Source organism: Erithacus rubecula, assembly GCF_903797595.1.
Source record: "Erithacus rubecula genome assembly, chromosome: 13".
Taxonomy (NCBI): Eukaryota; Metazoa; Chordata; class Aves; order Passeriformes; family Muscicapidae; genus Erithacus; species Erithacus rubecula.
In genome coordinates, this window is record NC_136665.1 from 6,290,793 (window position 1) to 6,309,935 (window position 19,143).

Here is a 19,143-nt window from a genome sequence, read left to right on the forward strand (position 1 = left end):
TAGCCACATTAGGCCAAAGACAGCTGGAATCTGGGAACAATTCACATTGTGCTACCACATCAGAGTCACACTGAACCAGAGCTCTGCTGTGCCACAGTGCTTTGCACAGACACACAGAGAAGGCTTTCCTCTTCCAACAGCATCTGCCTGCACTGGCCATCTGGGTAACCTGCAAGCCACAACGACCACTTGGCAGGAAGAAACTGCCAGCAATGCACAGAGTGCAGAAAGCCCTGCAAAGGCTTGTCAAGAGGGACTGAAACCCTGACCACCACCTCAGAAATCCTGTGCCAACAGGGTGAGAGGCCAGAGAGCACAAGTCAGAGTTCTCAGGAGCAGATTGTTCACATATCACCCACATCCTCAAGTCAGGCAGCAGCAGGTAAACCACAGCAGGAGGGGAGATGGGAAAGCAAAGCAGAGAAGCACCAAAAACTCTGACAGAATGATAGAAAAACCACACAAAGAATGGAGAAACAAGCTGTGGTCTCTGAAAGACGTACTTGCACTCACACACAGGCACAGTTTCTTGGACTGTTTATCAAGTTCAGGAAGGAAGAGGGATCAGTTTGCCAGAAAGATCAGAGATGCTGGGGCCATCATATGATGCTCCCTCTAAGAAACAAAACCCACAGAGTGTGCATACACAGACAGAGAGGAAGCTAAAAGGAAGGTCTTGAAAACAGCAGAGGAAACCCTAACCCCACCCCAGAAGTCCTACCTTTAACTAACCCCCCTCCCAAAAGCTAAAGAAAACCACAGCTAAACTTGCACTATTTTTTGTACTCCCCTGTCTCCTCCTGCCCTTTCAATACAGCAACTGGACAAATGATTTCTTGGCCTGGCTGTGTCAAGGACAGGAGGCTCTGCTCAGTCCCAAGTCTCTGCTAAGGGTGCTCAGCTGCATTTGAAAAAAACACTTGCTGTGCAAGAGCACAAACGTGCCAAATAATCCTTCCTTGTTCCCAGGAGCTTTGAGTCCAGCTTGGAAAAAAATCAGCAGTCGATAAAGCTGTGGACTCAGCTAGAAATGCAAGATTTGGCCAGCAAAATGATTGCACCCCTGGCCAAGGCAAGAGAGTTTGCCTCCTACCCTGTCAGTAAAGTCCTGTGCAAACTCCTCATACAACCCTACTCCATTTACAACCACTGCAGAGCACAGGAAGAAAACCCCCGTTGAGTGAAGAGGACACTGGGGCATGGCTGAGACTCCCATGCTTGCAAATGCAAGGACACCCAGGCAGGGGGGCCAGAGTGGGAAACACATCACAGGAGCCACGCAGCATCAGATGCTCTCCTGCTCCGGATTTCAACCGCTCCCACATGAAGCCCAGATGGTTTCCAGAGTGAGGGAGAAGGGTGTGCTGCTTACACAAGCAATGCCATATTTCAGTAAATATCATATGCCATCCAGACATTCTGGACTGGATCCAACTTCCATTAGGCTGTGCTCAACTGGGGACCTGGCTCCTCCAGCAGACAGCAAACTCCATTTGTGCTAATGCATGTCTAAGGCAGATCTGTCTCAGGCAGACATACATTTTTACCAGATGATCCTTGTTACACCTGGCATGAAGAGAGCATTTCCAATGTTCAGTCAATCAACCTCTGCTTCCAGCCTCAGCTCAGACAGAAGTGAGTTAACTCTTCCTCACCAGCTCAGTGTAGGAATGTGCACACCACAGCAGCCTGAAGCTCCCACTTGCCTGTCTGGAGATCCTCCAAGTCTTCTCAGGTTTCTTTGGGTGCTTCACCTCAATGTCTCATGGGTACCTGCAGTGCTAGGAAATACCTACTCTATTTGTTTGATAACCATCACAAAAGACACAACACAGTTGGCAATGCCTGGAGATAAGGTGTGAAAGTCTCTTTGTAATGTCAGACAGAAAAAAATATCTCGAGTTCTTTCCTTAGGTCCTTTTCAAATGATAATTATTAAACTTGTCTCTAAACTACTGGGGAAGAGCAGAAGTATTTCACCAACCCCCTCTTTAACATGCTAAGTTTAAGGAAATGAGGCATTCTCCAGTGTATGCATAGTCCCAAGCACAGACTTGTCCTTGATAAAATACTCCAAACACAATTTTATAAGATAGTCTCCCAGTCCTGATTACTGCTTTGCTGCACTATGATGATGCAGATCTCTGGATACCACCCCTGTCTAGCAGCCTATCTGGATTCAGGATCCTCTGCTAGCCAAGGGAACAAGATCTCATCCAAGGCATTCTTGCAAGCACTCACCTTTTCAGGACAGTACTCCAAAGACATGCATCCTTCAACCTGCCAATGAGCAAATATGACCATGAAAGAATAGCAATAGTGGGAATCAACAAAACAAGGCAGGAATCATTCACCAAAAGAACCAACATATATTTTCTCTGACCAGAACTTCATTGCCTGCTTCTCTTTCAGGCAGTTTTAAAAATCAAGCAGAACCCTTGAACAGCAGAACAAGCTTGGCAGAGGGACTGTAGATGTCTGGCTCACTGGCAGTGCTAACAAAAGCAGGGCTCTCCTCCTACAGCCCATATGCACGAGACACACCGGAATGGACAACACCTTTGTAGAAGCCAAACCAGAGACCCAGCAGCTTTTTTGGCATTTATTTTGGACAGTGAAGCCAAAAAAACACACACATTTATGAGCCAGGATGGTGTGGATTTAATGGGGAAAACAGCAAGCAAGTTTTGTTCCACCCAAGCTCTGAGTTCCGTTGGGGTTTGCCAGCATTAATGCTTTGGTCACCACACATGAGCTGCAGTGGTTGAGCAGCCACATCCTCCCTGCACACACCAAGGGCCAAAGCAGGAGGTGGGCACTGATAAAGCCACAGCAAATGACACTGCTGAAGCTGTTCTTGCCCTCTTAAAGGGCAAGAGACACTCTAGCTCATTTCTTTGCTCTTCTGTTGCTTCCTAGCCCAGGGCTGAGTCTTTTCTCACCCCAGGCCTCACAGACTCTGTGTACTGGATAAACCTCTGCCTTCTCCCTGGTGTTGCATCCAAGCTCCTGAACAAAAGGAGATGTGTCATTCAGAGCAAAGCCTCAAATAAACTTTTATCTCTGGAAGCAAATGATTTTATTTAAAATACCCAAACCAGATATCTAATATATAAAGCAGTTCTCAAAGATCAGAGTTCCAGGCACGTTAGGCTCAGCCCAGGAGCACAGATATCTGTGAACCCTGGTTTCAGCTGCTACACTGCTGTTGATTCATGACATCCTTATAACAAAGAGGAATGAACCAAGAAAGTAATTTTAAATCAGCCCAGTTGGTGACATATTCCTCAAGAACTCTGACAAGCTGTAACTGTTTTATAGCAGATATGCCAGGATAGTGCAGGGCATCTCTCCAGTTACTTCCATGGCTTTCTGGAAGATGGTGCTGGCCTTGTTCAGACACTTTTGCAAGCTCTGAGTCTGTGTGTGTGTCTCCCATGACTACTCCTTCTGTGGGACTCATGCTGTAAATCTTGGAATTGCTACAGCAATTTCCCAGTCTAATCACATGCCTTGTTGCATTACCACAGCAGTGATAGCTGGTTGAACCACACACCACATCCTTGCAATTGTTTCTATTACTCACAATCGACTTATTTATTAAATTTCAGCTTGCCAAGCCTTGCCAGGAGATGAGCAAGAACACTGTCACCCCTCCTTGCTGTTGATCAGAGTGGCAGAAGGCAGGTGAGTAGGCTGTGAGTCTGAGCTGTGAAACAGTCCCAGCAAGTTCATGCTTTCTCCAGCAGCCAAGCTCCCTTGCATCTACACACCAGGGCTTGAGTCCTGGGAAGCAAAACCGTGAATTGCGACAGAAATCAGAAGGGAAAGTAGATGCAAATGAATACAGAATTAATTTGGGATTTTAGAGCAGACAGGTATTTCCACAGACTTGCTTGTGGCATGGCACCAGGTGCAGTGCCCACACCAGCCCTTACTTGCAGATGTACCCAAAAGACATCCATAAGAGCAACGGGAAATGCCTCTGGAAGCAAGGAACTCCTCTAGTGGGGGATTTCCTAGGCTTGGAACAAACAGTCTGATAGCTCCTGGCTGCTTCAGAAGCCCAACCCACCATCTTGTGCCTCACAAACAATCCTCTGACAAAAGACTTTGCCTCCTTGCTTTCAAAGGGGAACAAACAGAAGGCAAGTTCAGACAAGGCTCATGGCTGCTTGCCCAGCCAGGCCTCAGCTAGTCCTTCATAGTAAATATTTGTTCTTAATTACACTGCCGTTTGCCCCGGGGAGCTTGCCTGCAATCTGTAGGAGGGAGGGGGATTATGTTGTTGATAGGTAAATAACAGCTCTTTCATCCAGAGAACCCAGTGCATTTTCCAGAGATGAAAGCCTCCTGAATGCTTTCCCCATAGGTTAGGGTAAGGATTTTAAATCTTTGTCCCACTCAAGGACATGCCAAAAACTCCCACATTCAGTTCAGAGAGAGTGAGCTTGGAGCTGCACTGTGACAGCTCCTCTCCAGCCTTGCTGCAAGCTGGAGTCAAGTGGGAGAGGCTCAGCTCTGGCAGCGTGGGCTAGGCAGGGTCTGGTCAGCCATTGGAATGTGACAGGAGGACAGAGTCTGCTGCTGACCAGCAGCACCCAGCACATGCTGCTCTCCATGTTCTGTCATGTCTGCTTATCACCCTGAAACCAGGAAAGAACTGCATCCCTCCTGGTCCTCAGGTCCTGCTTCTGCCCAGCACACTGCCATGCTGCTTCATGCCCAGCTCCTGTCTGAAGAGCTCCCAAAGAAGGGTGAGGCACTGTCCAAGCACAGAGCAGCCATGTGAAGCAATCCCACAGACGACATGTGGGAAGCAGTCAGTTCTCACTCTCCACAAAAGCCAGCAAGTGTGAGTTTTGATCTTCCGGCACCCGGCTTCCAAAACATCAAAATTACAAATATTTATCAGCAGGACTAAGGGAAATGTAAGCGAGACAGCAGACCTCTGCTCTGTCTGAGGAGGAAGTGAGAAGTGACTTCCTCCCACCCACCATGAGAAAACCTCTCTGACCTCTGGGAGGCAAAGACTGCAAGCATTCCCCTTCTCCCCAAGCCACCAAGCTAATGTCACTGCCAAAGCATCCAGCAGCTCAGAGTCAAGCTAACTTCAACCACACATTACCCATTTCTTCCATAAAGAGGAAAACCAAACAAAAACAACAACAAGAAAACCACTACAGGCAATCAAAACTGATATCTAACCATGTTACAGCTCCTGCATTCCTAATCCCTTCCCAGTTACCAAGCCCAGCACAGAACACAAAGGATAAATGCCTGTGAGCACCAGAAATTAAAGGAGCCTTCAAAAGCTCTGCACTTTTATGGGAGAGCCAGACACACAGAAGTCTGACACTATAATATTTCAAAATCTAAGATAAACTGCACTCCTTTCCTCCCACATTTAGCCCATCACTCACAACAGATTTTTTGCAAGTCCCAGCCAGGCAGGAGCAGTTACAGGGCTGATACTGCACTTCTCATGCTCAGGAAAGCAGCACAAACCCTCCAGCACCACCTCTGCTCTCTTGCCCTCCTTGTCTTATCATGTACAAGCAGATTTGCAAGGCTCAGATTTGTTCCTCCTTCTAAATATCACCCAGGCCTTTTATTTTTCTTTGCTCTAAACTCTGCTTAAAAGAAAAATATAGTAATTCTCTGCTCCCACTGTAAAGGGCTAACCTGAAATCTGTTGCCAGAATGCAATAAATATTTGTACAGTTCCATTGTAACTTCATTCATCTCTCTCTACTGCAAAAATTGAATCATTTAGCATCTTCCCCCTCTTACCCAAGGACTTCAAGCTCCTAGACAGAAATTTAATGAAGCCTCTGAAAATCCCCAGTCCAATCCTCTGTTAACATCCCTGTATTGAGCTGGAGTTTTTCAGCTTGACCCATGTACAAAATCATCTGTGATGAGAGCAGCAGCAAAGAGAAAGATTTGTTCCATACATTCTCCCCTCTACAGGAATACATCCACAGACAGGGAACAGCCAGTCCCAGGCCTCACACCTGGACTTTTACACAAGCTCCAACACCATGAGAGTTCAGACAAATGGTTCATTGGATTATGCCCAGTAAAGGACAGCACTGGAGCTACAGGACCAGAAATGTAACTGGTGTCAAGTCTTTCCTCTGGTATGTTGCTGTGTCCTACCCACCTGAATCTCTTTATTACATCCTTTAGATGTTGACTTTGCTTCCTGCCACTAAATTTGTCAGACAGGCTTCCTTGCTATTATGGTAGTTACAAGGTACATGGTTAGAGGCACATTTTATAGTGTGCCCAAACAAGGAGTTAAACCTATAAATCTATGTAAGAAGCATATTACATTTAGAACAAGAAGCAAACAAGGAGGGAAGTCTTGAAAGACCACTTTCAAACAATGCTTGTTTATCCCTGATTGAGGCCAACCTTTAACACAAGTCTGCCAAAAGCCCTAAATCACCTGTAAAAGCAAAAGGCACCTTAAAACCAAAAGCACTGGTAGGTCTGTGGTTTTTTGCCAAGAGGCCCACTCCAAAGCTTTCCAAAACTAAATAACCAGCTTACAACCCTGTAAAAGATGAAAAAACTTGGATTTGGGGTTAATATGTATTGCTGCTCTTGAAAGGGGAGTGGAGGCAGCCAGGGAGCATAAATATGTTTACATACAAAGGGCTGAATCCTAAAGAAAAAAATTCCAACCAAACAAGTTACTTTCAGTTTAATGTTTTGGGGTGTTTTTTTTCCTTTTCTCATGCAGGATAAACCACCTTTAAATGCTAGCAGCAAGGAGAAAGGGTGTTTCTCCTAACTCTGCTGTCTAACATAGATGCAAAATACTGCTGGGGAAGCAGAGAATAGGGTTGAACAGATTCCTCATCAAAACTTGTAAGCCTGAAAAGAACTATCAGGCAATGACAGCTATTGGTGACTTCTGGAGCAAATTCACCTTGAGACCAAAGCAAAAAGCCCAGGCTCTTGATCCTTACAAGACCCTTGAAATAATGAGAGGAAGGATGCCCATATATTTAAGTTAATTCATTCAGAGTCTAGGTGTACACCCCCTTACCTTCAGCCATACAGAGCATAAATATTCACCAGGGAATGGGGCAGGGCAGGGCGACCAGAAGAAACACTGCACATCTTGTGAGTCACAGCAAGCCATAACAGAGGATTCATTAACTGGATTCAGGTGATCCTATTAGCCTTGCAATTGCTGCACATCAGGCTGCAGAGTAATTAGGGCTGCAATTCAGAAAGATTTACCAGAACATTTTTTATTAAAACACAGTGGTTGTTAATCAGCCTGACTAAAGCCTTCAGAGCTATTAGCCTGCTGCACAGAAGTCGTAATTACTTCATCCACTGGGGAAGAAGGCATCAAAGAAATTGCCTGGGATCATCTGCAGGTTTAAAGGACCAAAGGAAGACCGAGGAATTTAATGGGACATCTCCCTTTGGCATCACCACAGGTTTTTGATCAAGTTTCCAAGTGGAGCATTTGAGAGGCCATCAGAGAATGTAAGAACATCAAGCCTGCACAGGAAGGATTTGCCATTGGAAGTATGCCACGGCAACACCCAGATGTATTAGTTGACTCAGAGTTACTGTATAAGTCCTAATTGCTGCCTAAAAGTTTAGTGGTCCACCTGAATTACATGATCTCTATCTGCTGAGGATGTTTGGCCACCCTGCAGCATCTCAGAGAAGCAGGGCCTGCATTTCCTCTCCGGAAGCAGAGCATTTTTCAGTGCAGACAGAATCAACCACTCCAGAGATGGGTAAAGGGCATCTCCTACCAGAGCAGTGAAGCACCATCAGCTCCTGGCTTTCCCAGTGTACAGCCAGCCATGGAATATCAGGATACATTCAGCTGCAGTCCCTGACCTCAATTCCACCAGGTTAAGGCAGGTTTGATTCAGGTGACAGACAACTGGCCTCAACTCTGGCCACAGGTCTAAGAAAGAAAAGCATTTGGGCACCTGCTGCCTTGCCCTGCTCTGCTTCCCAGACAGTACACACAGCCCTACATGAGAGCAGGGAGGCAGAGGCACCAACACAGGCCAGAGAATAAATCATTTCCCTCTGCACTCTTTCACACCTGACTTGGTGAGTGTAGTACAGGGGCTCTGTGAGTCAGGTTGACCCTCCTCTGCCACCAGCACTGGCCATCCTCTTTCCTAGCCCACTTTGCTCAGAGATTTACTACCAGTACACAGAACATTCTTTCCCAGTTTCACCCCCACCATGGCAGCTGGCAGGCACACTCCTGCTGGGAGGGCCCAGCAAGCTCCACTGCCCAGCTCATAGACCATGAAACCATACTGTGACAGCTCCTCTGCAGGGAACCTTGCCAGACCCTCCAAAACCAACACCCTCACCCATATTAAGCAATACAGTTTATCAACAGTCTAAAGGGAAGCTCAGAAAGGAGAACATGATAAAAAAGCAAGTGGAAATACGTGTGCACACACAGGCTGTGAGGACGTGGAAATAACACTGGGGCAATGACAAGAAGCCAGCCCTGGCCACAGGCTCTGGGGGGGGGAGATCTGCTTGTTAACCAGGCACCTTCAGAAGAGATACTTTGACTTATATAGCCTGCAGAGCCAAGAGTTTGATGGATTCTGCTTTGTTCAAGGTTTCTGAATAACTGCCCCTGTGCCCAGCCTGGGTTTGTGCCAGTGGGAATAGTCCAGTAGACTTCTGACAGGGTCTCCCTCAGAAATGTCCTGCTCAGACATACAGCAGAGAAAGCACAAAGGAGTTTGTAACCTGTGCAGGCTTTACTTCTGCAGATGACTATTCCATTTTAATAAGTAAGCTAAATTAACATGTTAAATATCTAACTATTCCAAGGGGAGAAGTTAGGAGAGGTTCTGCCAGCTTCACCTCCTTGAGTACTTCAAACACTTTTGCATGTCCACCCTACAGGGAAGCCTGAACAGTGTCCAAACCTGGGGCAGGCTTTGCATCATTAGCCATGTACAACACCTAGCACAGGACTAATGACGTAATGCAAATAATTAAACATAAAATCATGGTTGGCAGTTGATAGAAGAAGGGAGTTGGTTGGAACAGCTCATAGTGACAGTTTGTTCTTCCTTTGCCCTGATTCAAGTTGCAGAGAGGAAAAGTGTTGTCCTGCCTGGCTGGGTCCTAGTGCAGCAGAGACAAGGACCCCTTCAAACTTAGAGACCAGAGAAATTCCTTGATGACTGTCTGACCAACTGCAGGGGATAAATGTCTTGCTCTGATCTGCTGACATCCTGCTGGAAGAGGATAAAAAATGAAAAAGACATCCCAAGGACTTCTCAAGTCTTTTCCAAGTAAAGCAATAAAAACAGATCTGATCTTCACAAAACATTAATACTGAGCTTAACTGAACATCTTCCTCCTTTGTAGCTGGACACTAGAGCTAGGTGTACAACTTGGAGCCATATCCTCATCTAATGATTGAGTTCCTTTGTCAGTTAACAAATAAGCCACAGACACACTTCAGTTTTGATGACTCCACTCGTTGTGTTAAATTACTCAGTTTAAATATATTTCATCTAATGGATAATTCACCAGTTTTTGGTTGCCCAAATCACATGGTGACTTCCCAACATAAGATCACATAAATCACTTATTAAATTTGGATTCCAAGAGGAGACAGCCTTAAGGGACTTGCTTTTCTAGATACTATTCACAGGCTACCTAACTACAGGTTTGAGGGACCCTTCCATAGTCACTTTCTAAAATCTAATCCAGAATTCTTTTAAAATTGAAAGTTGTGCAAAGGTTTCCAAATTAGAGACTCATTCCAGTGACACTGCTGAGAATAAACTATTAGCATTCCCAAAAGTGGTGCATAGATGCCTGGCAGCCCTCTGAGCTGTTTTCCTTTAAATCCTCCTGAGTTGTTTTATTTCCCTGAAGGCTTCATTGAGATTTACTGGACTTTTTTTATAAATAAAAAAGTTAAACATTTCCTTTTGTAGTACATCACATCAATTGATACTTGACTCACAGACCTTCCAGACCTAGAAGGTTTTGCATTCTTAAGAGACTATGTCTCCAAAATGAAGCTTTTTTTGATATGTTTTCCTGTTTATGCTTTCATTGTGTTGCAGTTGTAGTTTGCTTTTTTTGTTGACATGCACAACAAGAAGAAATTTCAATTAATACATTACAGATGCCTGTAAATTTTCTATACTTGGAGAAGGTAAACATGAGGTTTATGGGACAGAGGAAGAATTAAAAAAAAAAAAAAACAGAATAAGGGTTATAAAGATGAAAAGTAAACAGGCTAAGTAGCTTCTTAAAAATCTTTGCACAGAAGACACCTGTCTTCCAGCAGGGAGAGGAGAAGCAGTGAAAAAACAAAAGGGGATATACTGATACCCAACAGCAACTCAAAGTTGGTGAAAAGCCATTGGCTTTTATCAGAAAGGCACACCAACAGCAGAACCACCCATTCCTCTCCGTTCGTGTCTGCAGGAAACATGATAAAAACCTTCACCAAATACAAATAAGGAGTCAGGACTTGCCAGGTTGTTATTTTTTCTGACAGCCATGCTACAGGGGTGCTGCCTGGGCTCAATTCCCTGCTGACTGGGGCACTAGAAGTAGTGGAGGGAAAAGATGGTGCCCACCCTAAACTGACTCTCACTGTTTATTCTGGAGCTATACACTTGAAGTCTTGTTTAGAGCCAGGAAGGAGGAAGACAGACAGGCAGGTTGTGCTCTCCATTCAAAGCTTTGCTCTGCTCACAAGGAGCATCTGAATGCAGGCAATTGAAAGTGGTTCTCTGCTTTTTGGTGTTGTTTTTTGATCTGTCTTCTTGTCCACAGTTTCTGGTAATGGAGCACACAGCAAAACTCCACACTTTTCCCACTCTGCTCTACCAAACAGCAGTTTACCCAGGTCTCAACACCAGGTGCTCAGCCAGGAAATGCCTCCATTTTCAGGAAATATTACTTCCACCAAAGCTGCCTTAGTAGCAAGTTTAGTGAATAAAGAATGCCCTAAGGAGAAAGGAGACAAGTGAGAGTTTGGCACAGAACATCCACCCCGCCCTGCTCATGGAACACCTGTCCCTCCCAGTAAATGAAGAGTGTTTACCAGGACTGCCCCAGAGCTGGACCTGGAAGTCAGCCTGTCCTCAAACCCCACCCTAAAATCCTCCTGTCTGCTCCCTGCCTCCCCCTGGCCAAGCATTCTCTTCTTCAGGGGTTCCCACAGGGCAGGATGCTGATGTCTGCACTTCTCCAGGGAGCACCTTCCCAGGTGAGGATCAGGATTCCAGCAGTTGGGCACTTACTCCTATATTCAGAGGAGGCCTTGGAGAAGGCTGGACCATGAGGTTGTGGTTTGTTAAAAGCTCAGAGCTCAATCTTTCTGCTGGTGGCTTGGTCCAGAGTCTGTTCAGAGCCAATGCAGGATATCCCTTCCCATCTGTCCCCTGCCTGGCTGAGCACCCTGTAGCTGGTGTGTTCCTTCCACAGCCAGCAGCACAGGGACTTCCCTTCCTGCAGCAGACCAGATCCCAACAGCACACACAGTACAAGAATTCTTGAATCTTCTTCCTCCAGCAAGCTTCAACTCTCACTCCAGTTATTCTACCTTCCTGAAATTCAGTGCCATTCCAGGTGACTCAGGGCTCTGCAGGAACGTTGATCCCTTCAGCCTCACAGCTCTTCACTGCATACTATCACCTGTAAGGGCAGAAATACCACACAGCAGCACCTGGTCAGCAAAGCACCAGCATTCCAACAACCACGCTGCAGAAGGACTGAGTGAGAAAACCAACAAGGGCAGGCTTTGAGCTATGAGAAGGAGTGGAGCATCTGACAAGGATTTACAGCAAGAAGCAGTGAACTCAGTGACCAGGCACAGCATTTCAGCAGTGACCATGGAGAGTCACAGCCAATGTTTCCAGACTCGACTCACGACCAGGCAGGATTAAAACACCACTTATATAATTACAAGGTTAATAGATGTTACAAGCACATTACCAGGTGTCGTGACTTGTTGGAAGCACATCCCAGAAGATAGCAGAAGCAATTGTACTCTGTTCACTATCCAGCTGTATCAACCACCTGTAGGCACTATTTAGCAGCCCTTCATGAAAGGAAACTTAGCACAAAGATGATCTGCAGTGCCCACATCACTGTGTACATCCTCTGAGCCAGACCTGCTCTCTGACAGGCTTTATCTTACACATAAAGCCTAAAAAAGAAAACCAAACCAGCCATCAGAGTCAAACTGTGCACTGCCTGTAATGAAGTAGAACCCTTGGATGACATAACCTGCCATGGTGTAAAGGAAACAACAGAGCCAGCCACCTGGGGAAGGATTGGGAGTTCAGTGGCAGAACATGGTTGTTCTACTGACTTTCAGGCAAAAATCAATTATCCTTAGAGGGCCAGAAACAATAGGAAGTTGGAAATTAAGACACAGGTGGCATATAAATAGCTAAAAAGCCTTGTCCTTACTCATAGAGGAAGCATGGGACAGGGAACTACTGTATCACTTATCTTAGGCCAAGCTTTGCAAGATCTCCTGTACAAGTTGGACTACCAAAAGGGACTGGAAGTTTCTAGGAAACAGAACTTCCAGTTTGTACATCACTGTAGCTTCACAAACCAGTCCAAGGCAAGGCCTGTAGAGCTTCTGAGGGAAGAAGCAGTGATCAGCCCAGAGCTGGGCAACAAATAAAACACCATCAGCACACACCTGTGAGCAGGACACAGCGAGTGGAAATCCAAACGAGCCCAAACCCGCAAGGGCATGACGGCATTTGTCAGGAACTTGCAACACCACCTTCAGGGTGGGGATGAGCAACCAGCGTCCACACCTTGCTGCATTGTAGTCATTCACATGGGATCATGCTGGAACATCTGATGCACAGGAATATGCAGTTAGGGACCCTCACATCCCCCACAAAGGCAATTCACATCTCACAGACAGGCACCAGCTCTCACCCGCTGGCAAACAAAACACACCGAGGCATCACAGGCTCTGTGTGTGGTGCTGGGATGGGGACAGGACAGGCAGGAGGCAGCTCTTCAGTTTAATAGGTTGTCTGAAAAGGTTTATAAAAGCAGCTGTTTGTAGAGAGCTCCCCACCACAAGCAGCTTCAGCACACTCCATCCAGCCCACATGAGCGGTGAGCATGAGGGACAGGCCAAGCCTCTGACTGCTCCAGGCTCCAGCTATGGGTCTGGGTAGGGGAAAGAAACACTCCACCCCAATAACCCACTTACACTAGAAGAAAAGATCTGTGGGTTTCTGCATTTCCAGCAATGCCATGCAACTTTAAATACCCAATGGGTATATTAGCATGTCTGCTTCAGGAAGAAAATCACACAGCCCTTTTCTTCTGCTTATTTAGTGTCTTATTCAAATAAATCCTGGGAAATTAAACACTCCATCCATGCACTGCAGCTTGAATCAGTAAACAAATGACGAAAAAATTGCTTTTAAAAACACCTTTCCCTGTTTTTTTTCCTGAGGTTACTCCTCCTCTTGTAACACAAAGGAGAATCTGTCCCTTCCCCTCTGCTGAAGCTGACATCAAACAGCAACTTCACCACATCATAACTTACAATTCAGGCTACTCCTGGAAAAAGATGTTCCCTTCCTAACTAAATGCTAAAGCTTTCCTGGCATTTCTCTTCCTATTATCCATATCCAACCCTGTATTTATAAGATTAACCTCAAATTAGGACAGTTTCCTCATTCTTTCTTCACTCTTACTACAGCCTGGCTCCTGGGAATCTGATCCTATCTTCCGCAGAGGTTCCTCCCTGTTGATAGGAAATATCTAGTGTATGTGGGCAGGAAGCGCCAACAGAGGATAATGAGGATTAGGAGAGAGTCCTTGTTAGGATTTATCACCCCAGCAGATCAGGAGACTCAGTGGGCCATTTGATCAACAGGAACATTAGGAACTGTCTCCCACTCCCACACAGTGTCTCGCCCCACTGTGGTGTGTGCTAAAGTAGCACACGAGGGCTTTGAGGGCAGGATGAGTCGGCCTCACCCATCCAGCCACTTCCACATCATCCAGCTCTCCTTTACCAGGAGCACAGTACTTAAGGAGTGATGGGAGAGGTTGGGCTAAAGAAAGGAAATCCTTTTGGAGTTGGTTTCCTGCCCAAATATTTCTCAGAGAATACAAGAGGCAAGTCTGTTGGCCCAGGCAATGGCCTTCCATCACCTAAGGATTCTGTCCATTTCAGAGTGACTGGTGCTGGTGAAGAACAAGATGCCTCTCTTGGTACAAAGACAGGCTCATTGCTTGGGCTCTCTGCATTTGATATCAGATGTACAAAAGCCTCAGGAATCTTCTCCTCCAGCCATGCACTTCAGCAGCTCTCTTTACTGAGAGAGCTCAGTATCTGCAAGCTCCACAGAAGCTCTTCATACACACACACAACCACAGAGTGCCATATAACTTATTCTAGGACAGCAATTTTTTTGAAAAGCAGAGGAATCACAGCCACTAACTGCTGTTGGATCAAGCTTCATCCTGCCCTGTTGTCCTGTTTTCTATGGTACTTAACAGCAGAACCAGGGGAAGAGTGTAAGAACAGCCCACACAGCTATGTAGCATATAACCATATTACATTACTAATGCCTGCTCAGGTTCCAGCTCTTTGCAGCTATGGGATTTTCTCAACAAGATACTGTGTATTGACATCTAAAAGCACTCAATGGAATTTCCTTCCATTAGTTATTCTAATGCCTTCCAATTGCCCAAATACTTTTGTTCACCATAGATTCATACGATGCACTTATCCAGCTTGTTCTTAGCTCTTTTTCAAGAGCCTGACTGTTTTCGACCATACTCTGAATCAAGCCTTGATCCCACAGCATAATTCATTGCACTTCTGAGATCTCTCTCTCTTGTGACATTTTCCCATTTTGAGATGGATTGCTTTGCTTTCCTCAGCATCACATGCTACAACCCCACCAATCCATATTGCAAGGACTTCCTAAAGCTATTCACTGTAGCTTTTGGATTTTGCTACTCTGAATGGTCAACAGAAAACTTCATCAGCCACTTATTCCTCTTTTTTGTTAATAGACACATTCAACAGCTTTGGCTCTTCACAGGCCCTCGTTGCATCAGATGCCAATCCTCTACTGCAAAAGCTGGCTCAACTCTCTGCTTTTATTTCTCATCTTTTGGCTTATTATTTACTCTAGAGATGCCCTAAAACCCTGAGAACACAACAAGATCTCTGGTTGTGGTCCAGCCATCCATGGAGTACCTTGAAAAAACCCCTATTTTCCCATCTCAGCCCAACTCCTCATCTTCCAGGTTTCAATAATGTTCTCCAGGAAGGCCCCCAGTTGTGTCAGTGAGGAAAGGAGAAGAGCTGCAGCCCAGGCACAGCACAGTCCTTAACATCAGGACCCACACAAGACAATGGAGCAGCCAGGAAAGGAGGCTGAGCTTCTCTGTCTCAGCACCCTCACCACTGCTGAGCTCAGCCTAAGCCAGACCATTTCAAGAAATTCCTGGAGTTCAATTTCTTTTTCCTGGGGGGAGCTTCCCCACAGAAACAGTACCAGGACTTCCTCCTGCCATGCCCTGGGTCAGCCTCAAAGAGAAGGGTCATTTGTCAACAACCCAACTTGTTCCCAAAGATGGAAAACATCTGGAGAGAGAAAAAAATGTGATTCTTCCTATCACCCCTTCCATTGGAGACTATTCCAGAATCCATGGAGATTAACAAAGTGCAGACTTTTCCTCATAGTAACAATCTCCCATCCTGCTACCCATCCCCAGCTCCTCCCCAGATTGTCCCTGTGGATTTCAGTCTTCAATTCCCAGCCACACCACACTTTTGCAAAGAGAGCCTTCAGCCTCCTCCACCCCAGAGCTCCCTGTGTTCCAGCATCCAGAGAACAAGCCTCAGGAAAAGCACCTTCCTCTTCTCTCACAGGGAGAGGCCGATTGCTTCAGATAATGGCATTAAGTGAACAAGTTGGACACTGAGCAGCAAGATTAGTTCCCACAAAGACTGGGTAGTAATGAGAGTGGTTAAAGACAGGTAATGAGTGGGTGGCACCTGTCAGCTTCATAATGTAGATTATAATTTGTTTATTACTCTTGCTGCTGCTTTCGCTGCTGCTGGAATGCAATTAATTAATTGCACTGATGAGTCCTGCTGAGTATCTGTCATCCCTGACCTACAAATATCCCACAGGCAGTGGCACTGGACATCTGGTGGCATCACACAGACAGTGGGAAGGATCCCATTGGGGAGAAATGTTAAGAACTTGATAAACAAACCCAAATGCTTCCCCACAAGGAACAGGCTTGCAGAAATTCTGGAGATTCAAGAACCATCATCCAGAGTTTTGTTGACTGGAAACTATATCTCAAGGAAAGCATTGATTCTGTGTCAGGAATGCACACTGGCAAACTGCAGGTTCAAACATGACTGACTTTGTTTTATTGAAAATACCAACGTTTGTAAGCCTTGCTGCATGCACACACACTTGATGCACCTCTCTCCACTTTTACCAGATTTAAAACTAGACTGGAAATTTCTCTATGCTCCCAGAGCATCTGGCAACATAGGAAAGTAGCAAGGTGGCTGTTCTGGGCTTTTTCAGATACAGAATTTTTGCAGATCAGGCCTTTATTTGAACCTCCATCAGTGTGGCACCCATCAACACCAGCACCTTCACCATCTCCTGCTGGAGGATGGAGGCAGCCAGGGTGAACTTAGAGCCTCAGCCTCACTAACTTAAAATAACAACTCTCCTCCCCTCCCAAAACCACTTAAATCCTTCCCCTTGCAAAGAAAAACACACTGCAGGGACATAAATAAAGAAAACAGTGGTGAACTTCAGCACTGAACTGCACTATCAGTGCATGTTTGGGCACAAGCTAATGCCCACTGAAGTCAGCAGAAGTTTGGAAAGACAAAACACCTCCCACACAAAGGAGAGACAGAGGAAGCAGTCAGAGCTGCCAGGCAGATAAGCTGCCTGTCAGAGCAGGCTTGGACTCTCCTAGCAGGAAGATGTCCAATGAGAGGAAAAGCTATTTGAATGAATAATGTAAAAAAAAAAAAAAAATTAAAAGAAAAAAAAAAAAAAAAAAACAAAAACATAAAAACATTCAAACAAACAAAAAAAAACCACAAGACTTTCCCAAATATTTCTTGCTCTCAGCTTTCTGCCAAGAGAATGCAAGGCCAAGACATGCAGGAGCCTGCCTGAACCTCTAGCAGGATCACTCAAAGACAACAGCTGGAATGGGGGCAGAGGGAAGGTGAAGAATGGCAGAGAAGACACAGAGGTGGAGCTGACAGCAGCACTGCTCCTTGTTCTGTCAGAGGAGGGAGGCAGCTTTCTGCAGGCTCAGCAGCCTGAATCCCACCAAACTCTCCTCCTGCTCTGCAGAGCTCTGAGAGGATCCTGCTCTGCTCTTGGGGCTGTGATCCTGCCTGGACCACTGCCTGCTCCAAGCAGCAGGGAATGAGCCACCCAGGGAGAGGAAATGGCAAATTTAGAGTAAGACCCAAACAAGTTGCATCACTGGAGCAGGGCTATAAATCTTTCACCAAGTACTGAGCACTTCACTGCTGGGATAAATGCATGGGAAAATGATGGGTTCAATTTAGAGCCACGTTGGCAAAAGGAAGGAGAGTGCTGATCCCTCTAACTGCACCCCCTTATACATAATTCAATTCAAAATCTCCCATACTGTAAGATGCTGTGCTTTTAGGATGCAATCAAACTTCAGAGCTCAGTTTCCCCTGGCACAGGGCTTTCACTAATGCCATATCAGTGACTAGGGGCTCGCCAACGCACCAGACTGCTCCCTCCCATTTTTTGCAGGGCTTATCACAACAATTCACCTCCCAGAAGAAAGCAAGGCAAAACCACAAGTCAAACTGGAGCAGATCCTTACAAGAAAATGAAAGAAAAGAGAAGAAAAAGACAACACAGACCAGAAACAAAGAGTAAATTTCATGAAAGCGAAACCCCAAATCATTAAGAATCTGCCCCTGAGGCAGCGATGGGAGATGAGAAGAGCAGAATGCCCAATTGCAGAGACTTTCAAAATAAAGCAGTGAAAAATCCAGCAAATGGCTTTACATAAGCCAGATGTTTCTCTAGGGAAAGAAAGTAGGAAAATAAATCTGTCTGGATTCCCCTTTTTCCCCAGACTTGGGTCCCTCACCAGACATTGCTTAGAGCCCTACACACTCTTAGATCACTTGTACCACTGAACAGCACAGAAGTGATACACATATCCCATCCAAACCTCCCACAGCACAGCAGGTTCCATTTCCAACACGTCCCAACGTCTCTCAGAGGAATCCACGGCTCCTTTCTCCTACAGAAGGAACACAGCTTTGCAGGAGCCACTGCCACGTGAGATCACCTCAACTCCCAACCATGCGAAGAAACAGAAGGCAGTGGAGAAACCAGGGAAAGGATAAGGCAGAACAAGAGCAATGTCAGCAGTGAGCACATTTGGTGGGGAAGAAAGAAAGGCCAGCAAAGCACTGGTGGTGTCACCTTGCACCAGGCAGAGGAGGGGGCCCTGCACTGCCTCCCACCAAGGGCCACACGGCCCATGGAGGCTGGCTCCAGCAGTGCAGGGCTGGCCAGGGCTGCTCTGAGATTCATTCCCATCCCATAATTAAACCCCAACCCTTGACAGAGCCAAAGCTGAACCACAGTTTCTGCCCCAACCCAGCTCCCACCCCAAACCCAGGATGGTGGCAGGGAGGCATCAGGAAGGAGCCCAGAGACTCCAGAAACTTGCAGTTCCCTGATGAGCAGCTGCAGTCCCTGACAGCGAGTGCCACCTCCAGCTCAGGCTGAGGGGCTCGGCTGCTTCAGAGCCTTCCTCCCTGAGCACTTCATCCTGCACAGCACCCAGCCACTGCGATGGCCACCCGCCTTTCAGGCCACCCGTTTGAGTCCCCCAGGGTGGCACCTGACATGGCACAGCAGCCGATGGGGAGGCAGAACCCCAAGTGCCTGCCACTGCCCACGCTGGGGACAGCTGTCCTGTGGCTGGACACCGATCACTTCCCACTTCATGGCTTCCCCCCTCACGGCTTTCCCCTTCATGTTTTCCCACCTCACGGCTTCCCCCCTCACATTTTCCCCCCCATGTTTTCCC

At 46.3% G+C, this 19,143-nt stretch overlaps 1 long non-coding RNA gene across 1 annotated transcript in view; it reads right to left on the reverse strand.

Annotated features, from left to right (window-relative positions):
- Positions 1-19,143, reverse strand: part of LOC306807667 — a 138,093-nt gene that overhangs the window by 117,885 nt on the left and 1,065 nt on the right. Inside the window, exons 2-3 of the long non-coding RNA XR_013775774.1 lie at positions 11,099-11,691; positions 7,061-11,001 (exon numbers count right to left, since the gene is read on the reverse strand). This is a non-coding gene — a long non-coding RNA (uncharacterized lncRNA). The remainder of the gene's footprint in view (positions 1-7,060; positions 11,002-11,098; positions 11,692-19,143) is intronic.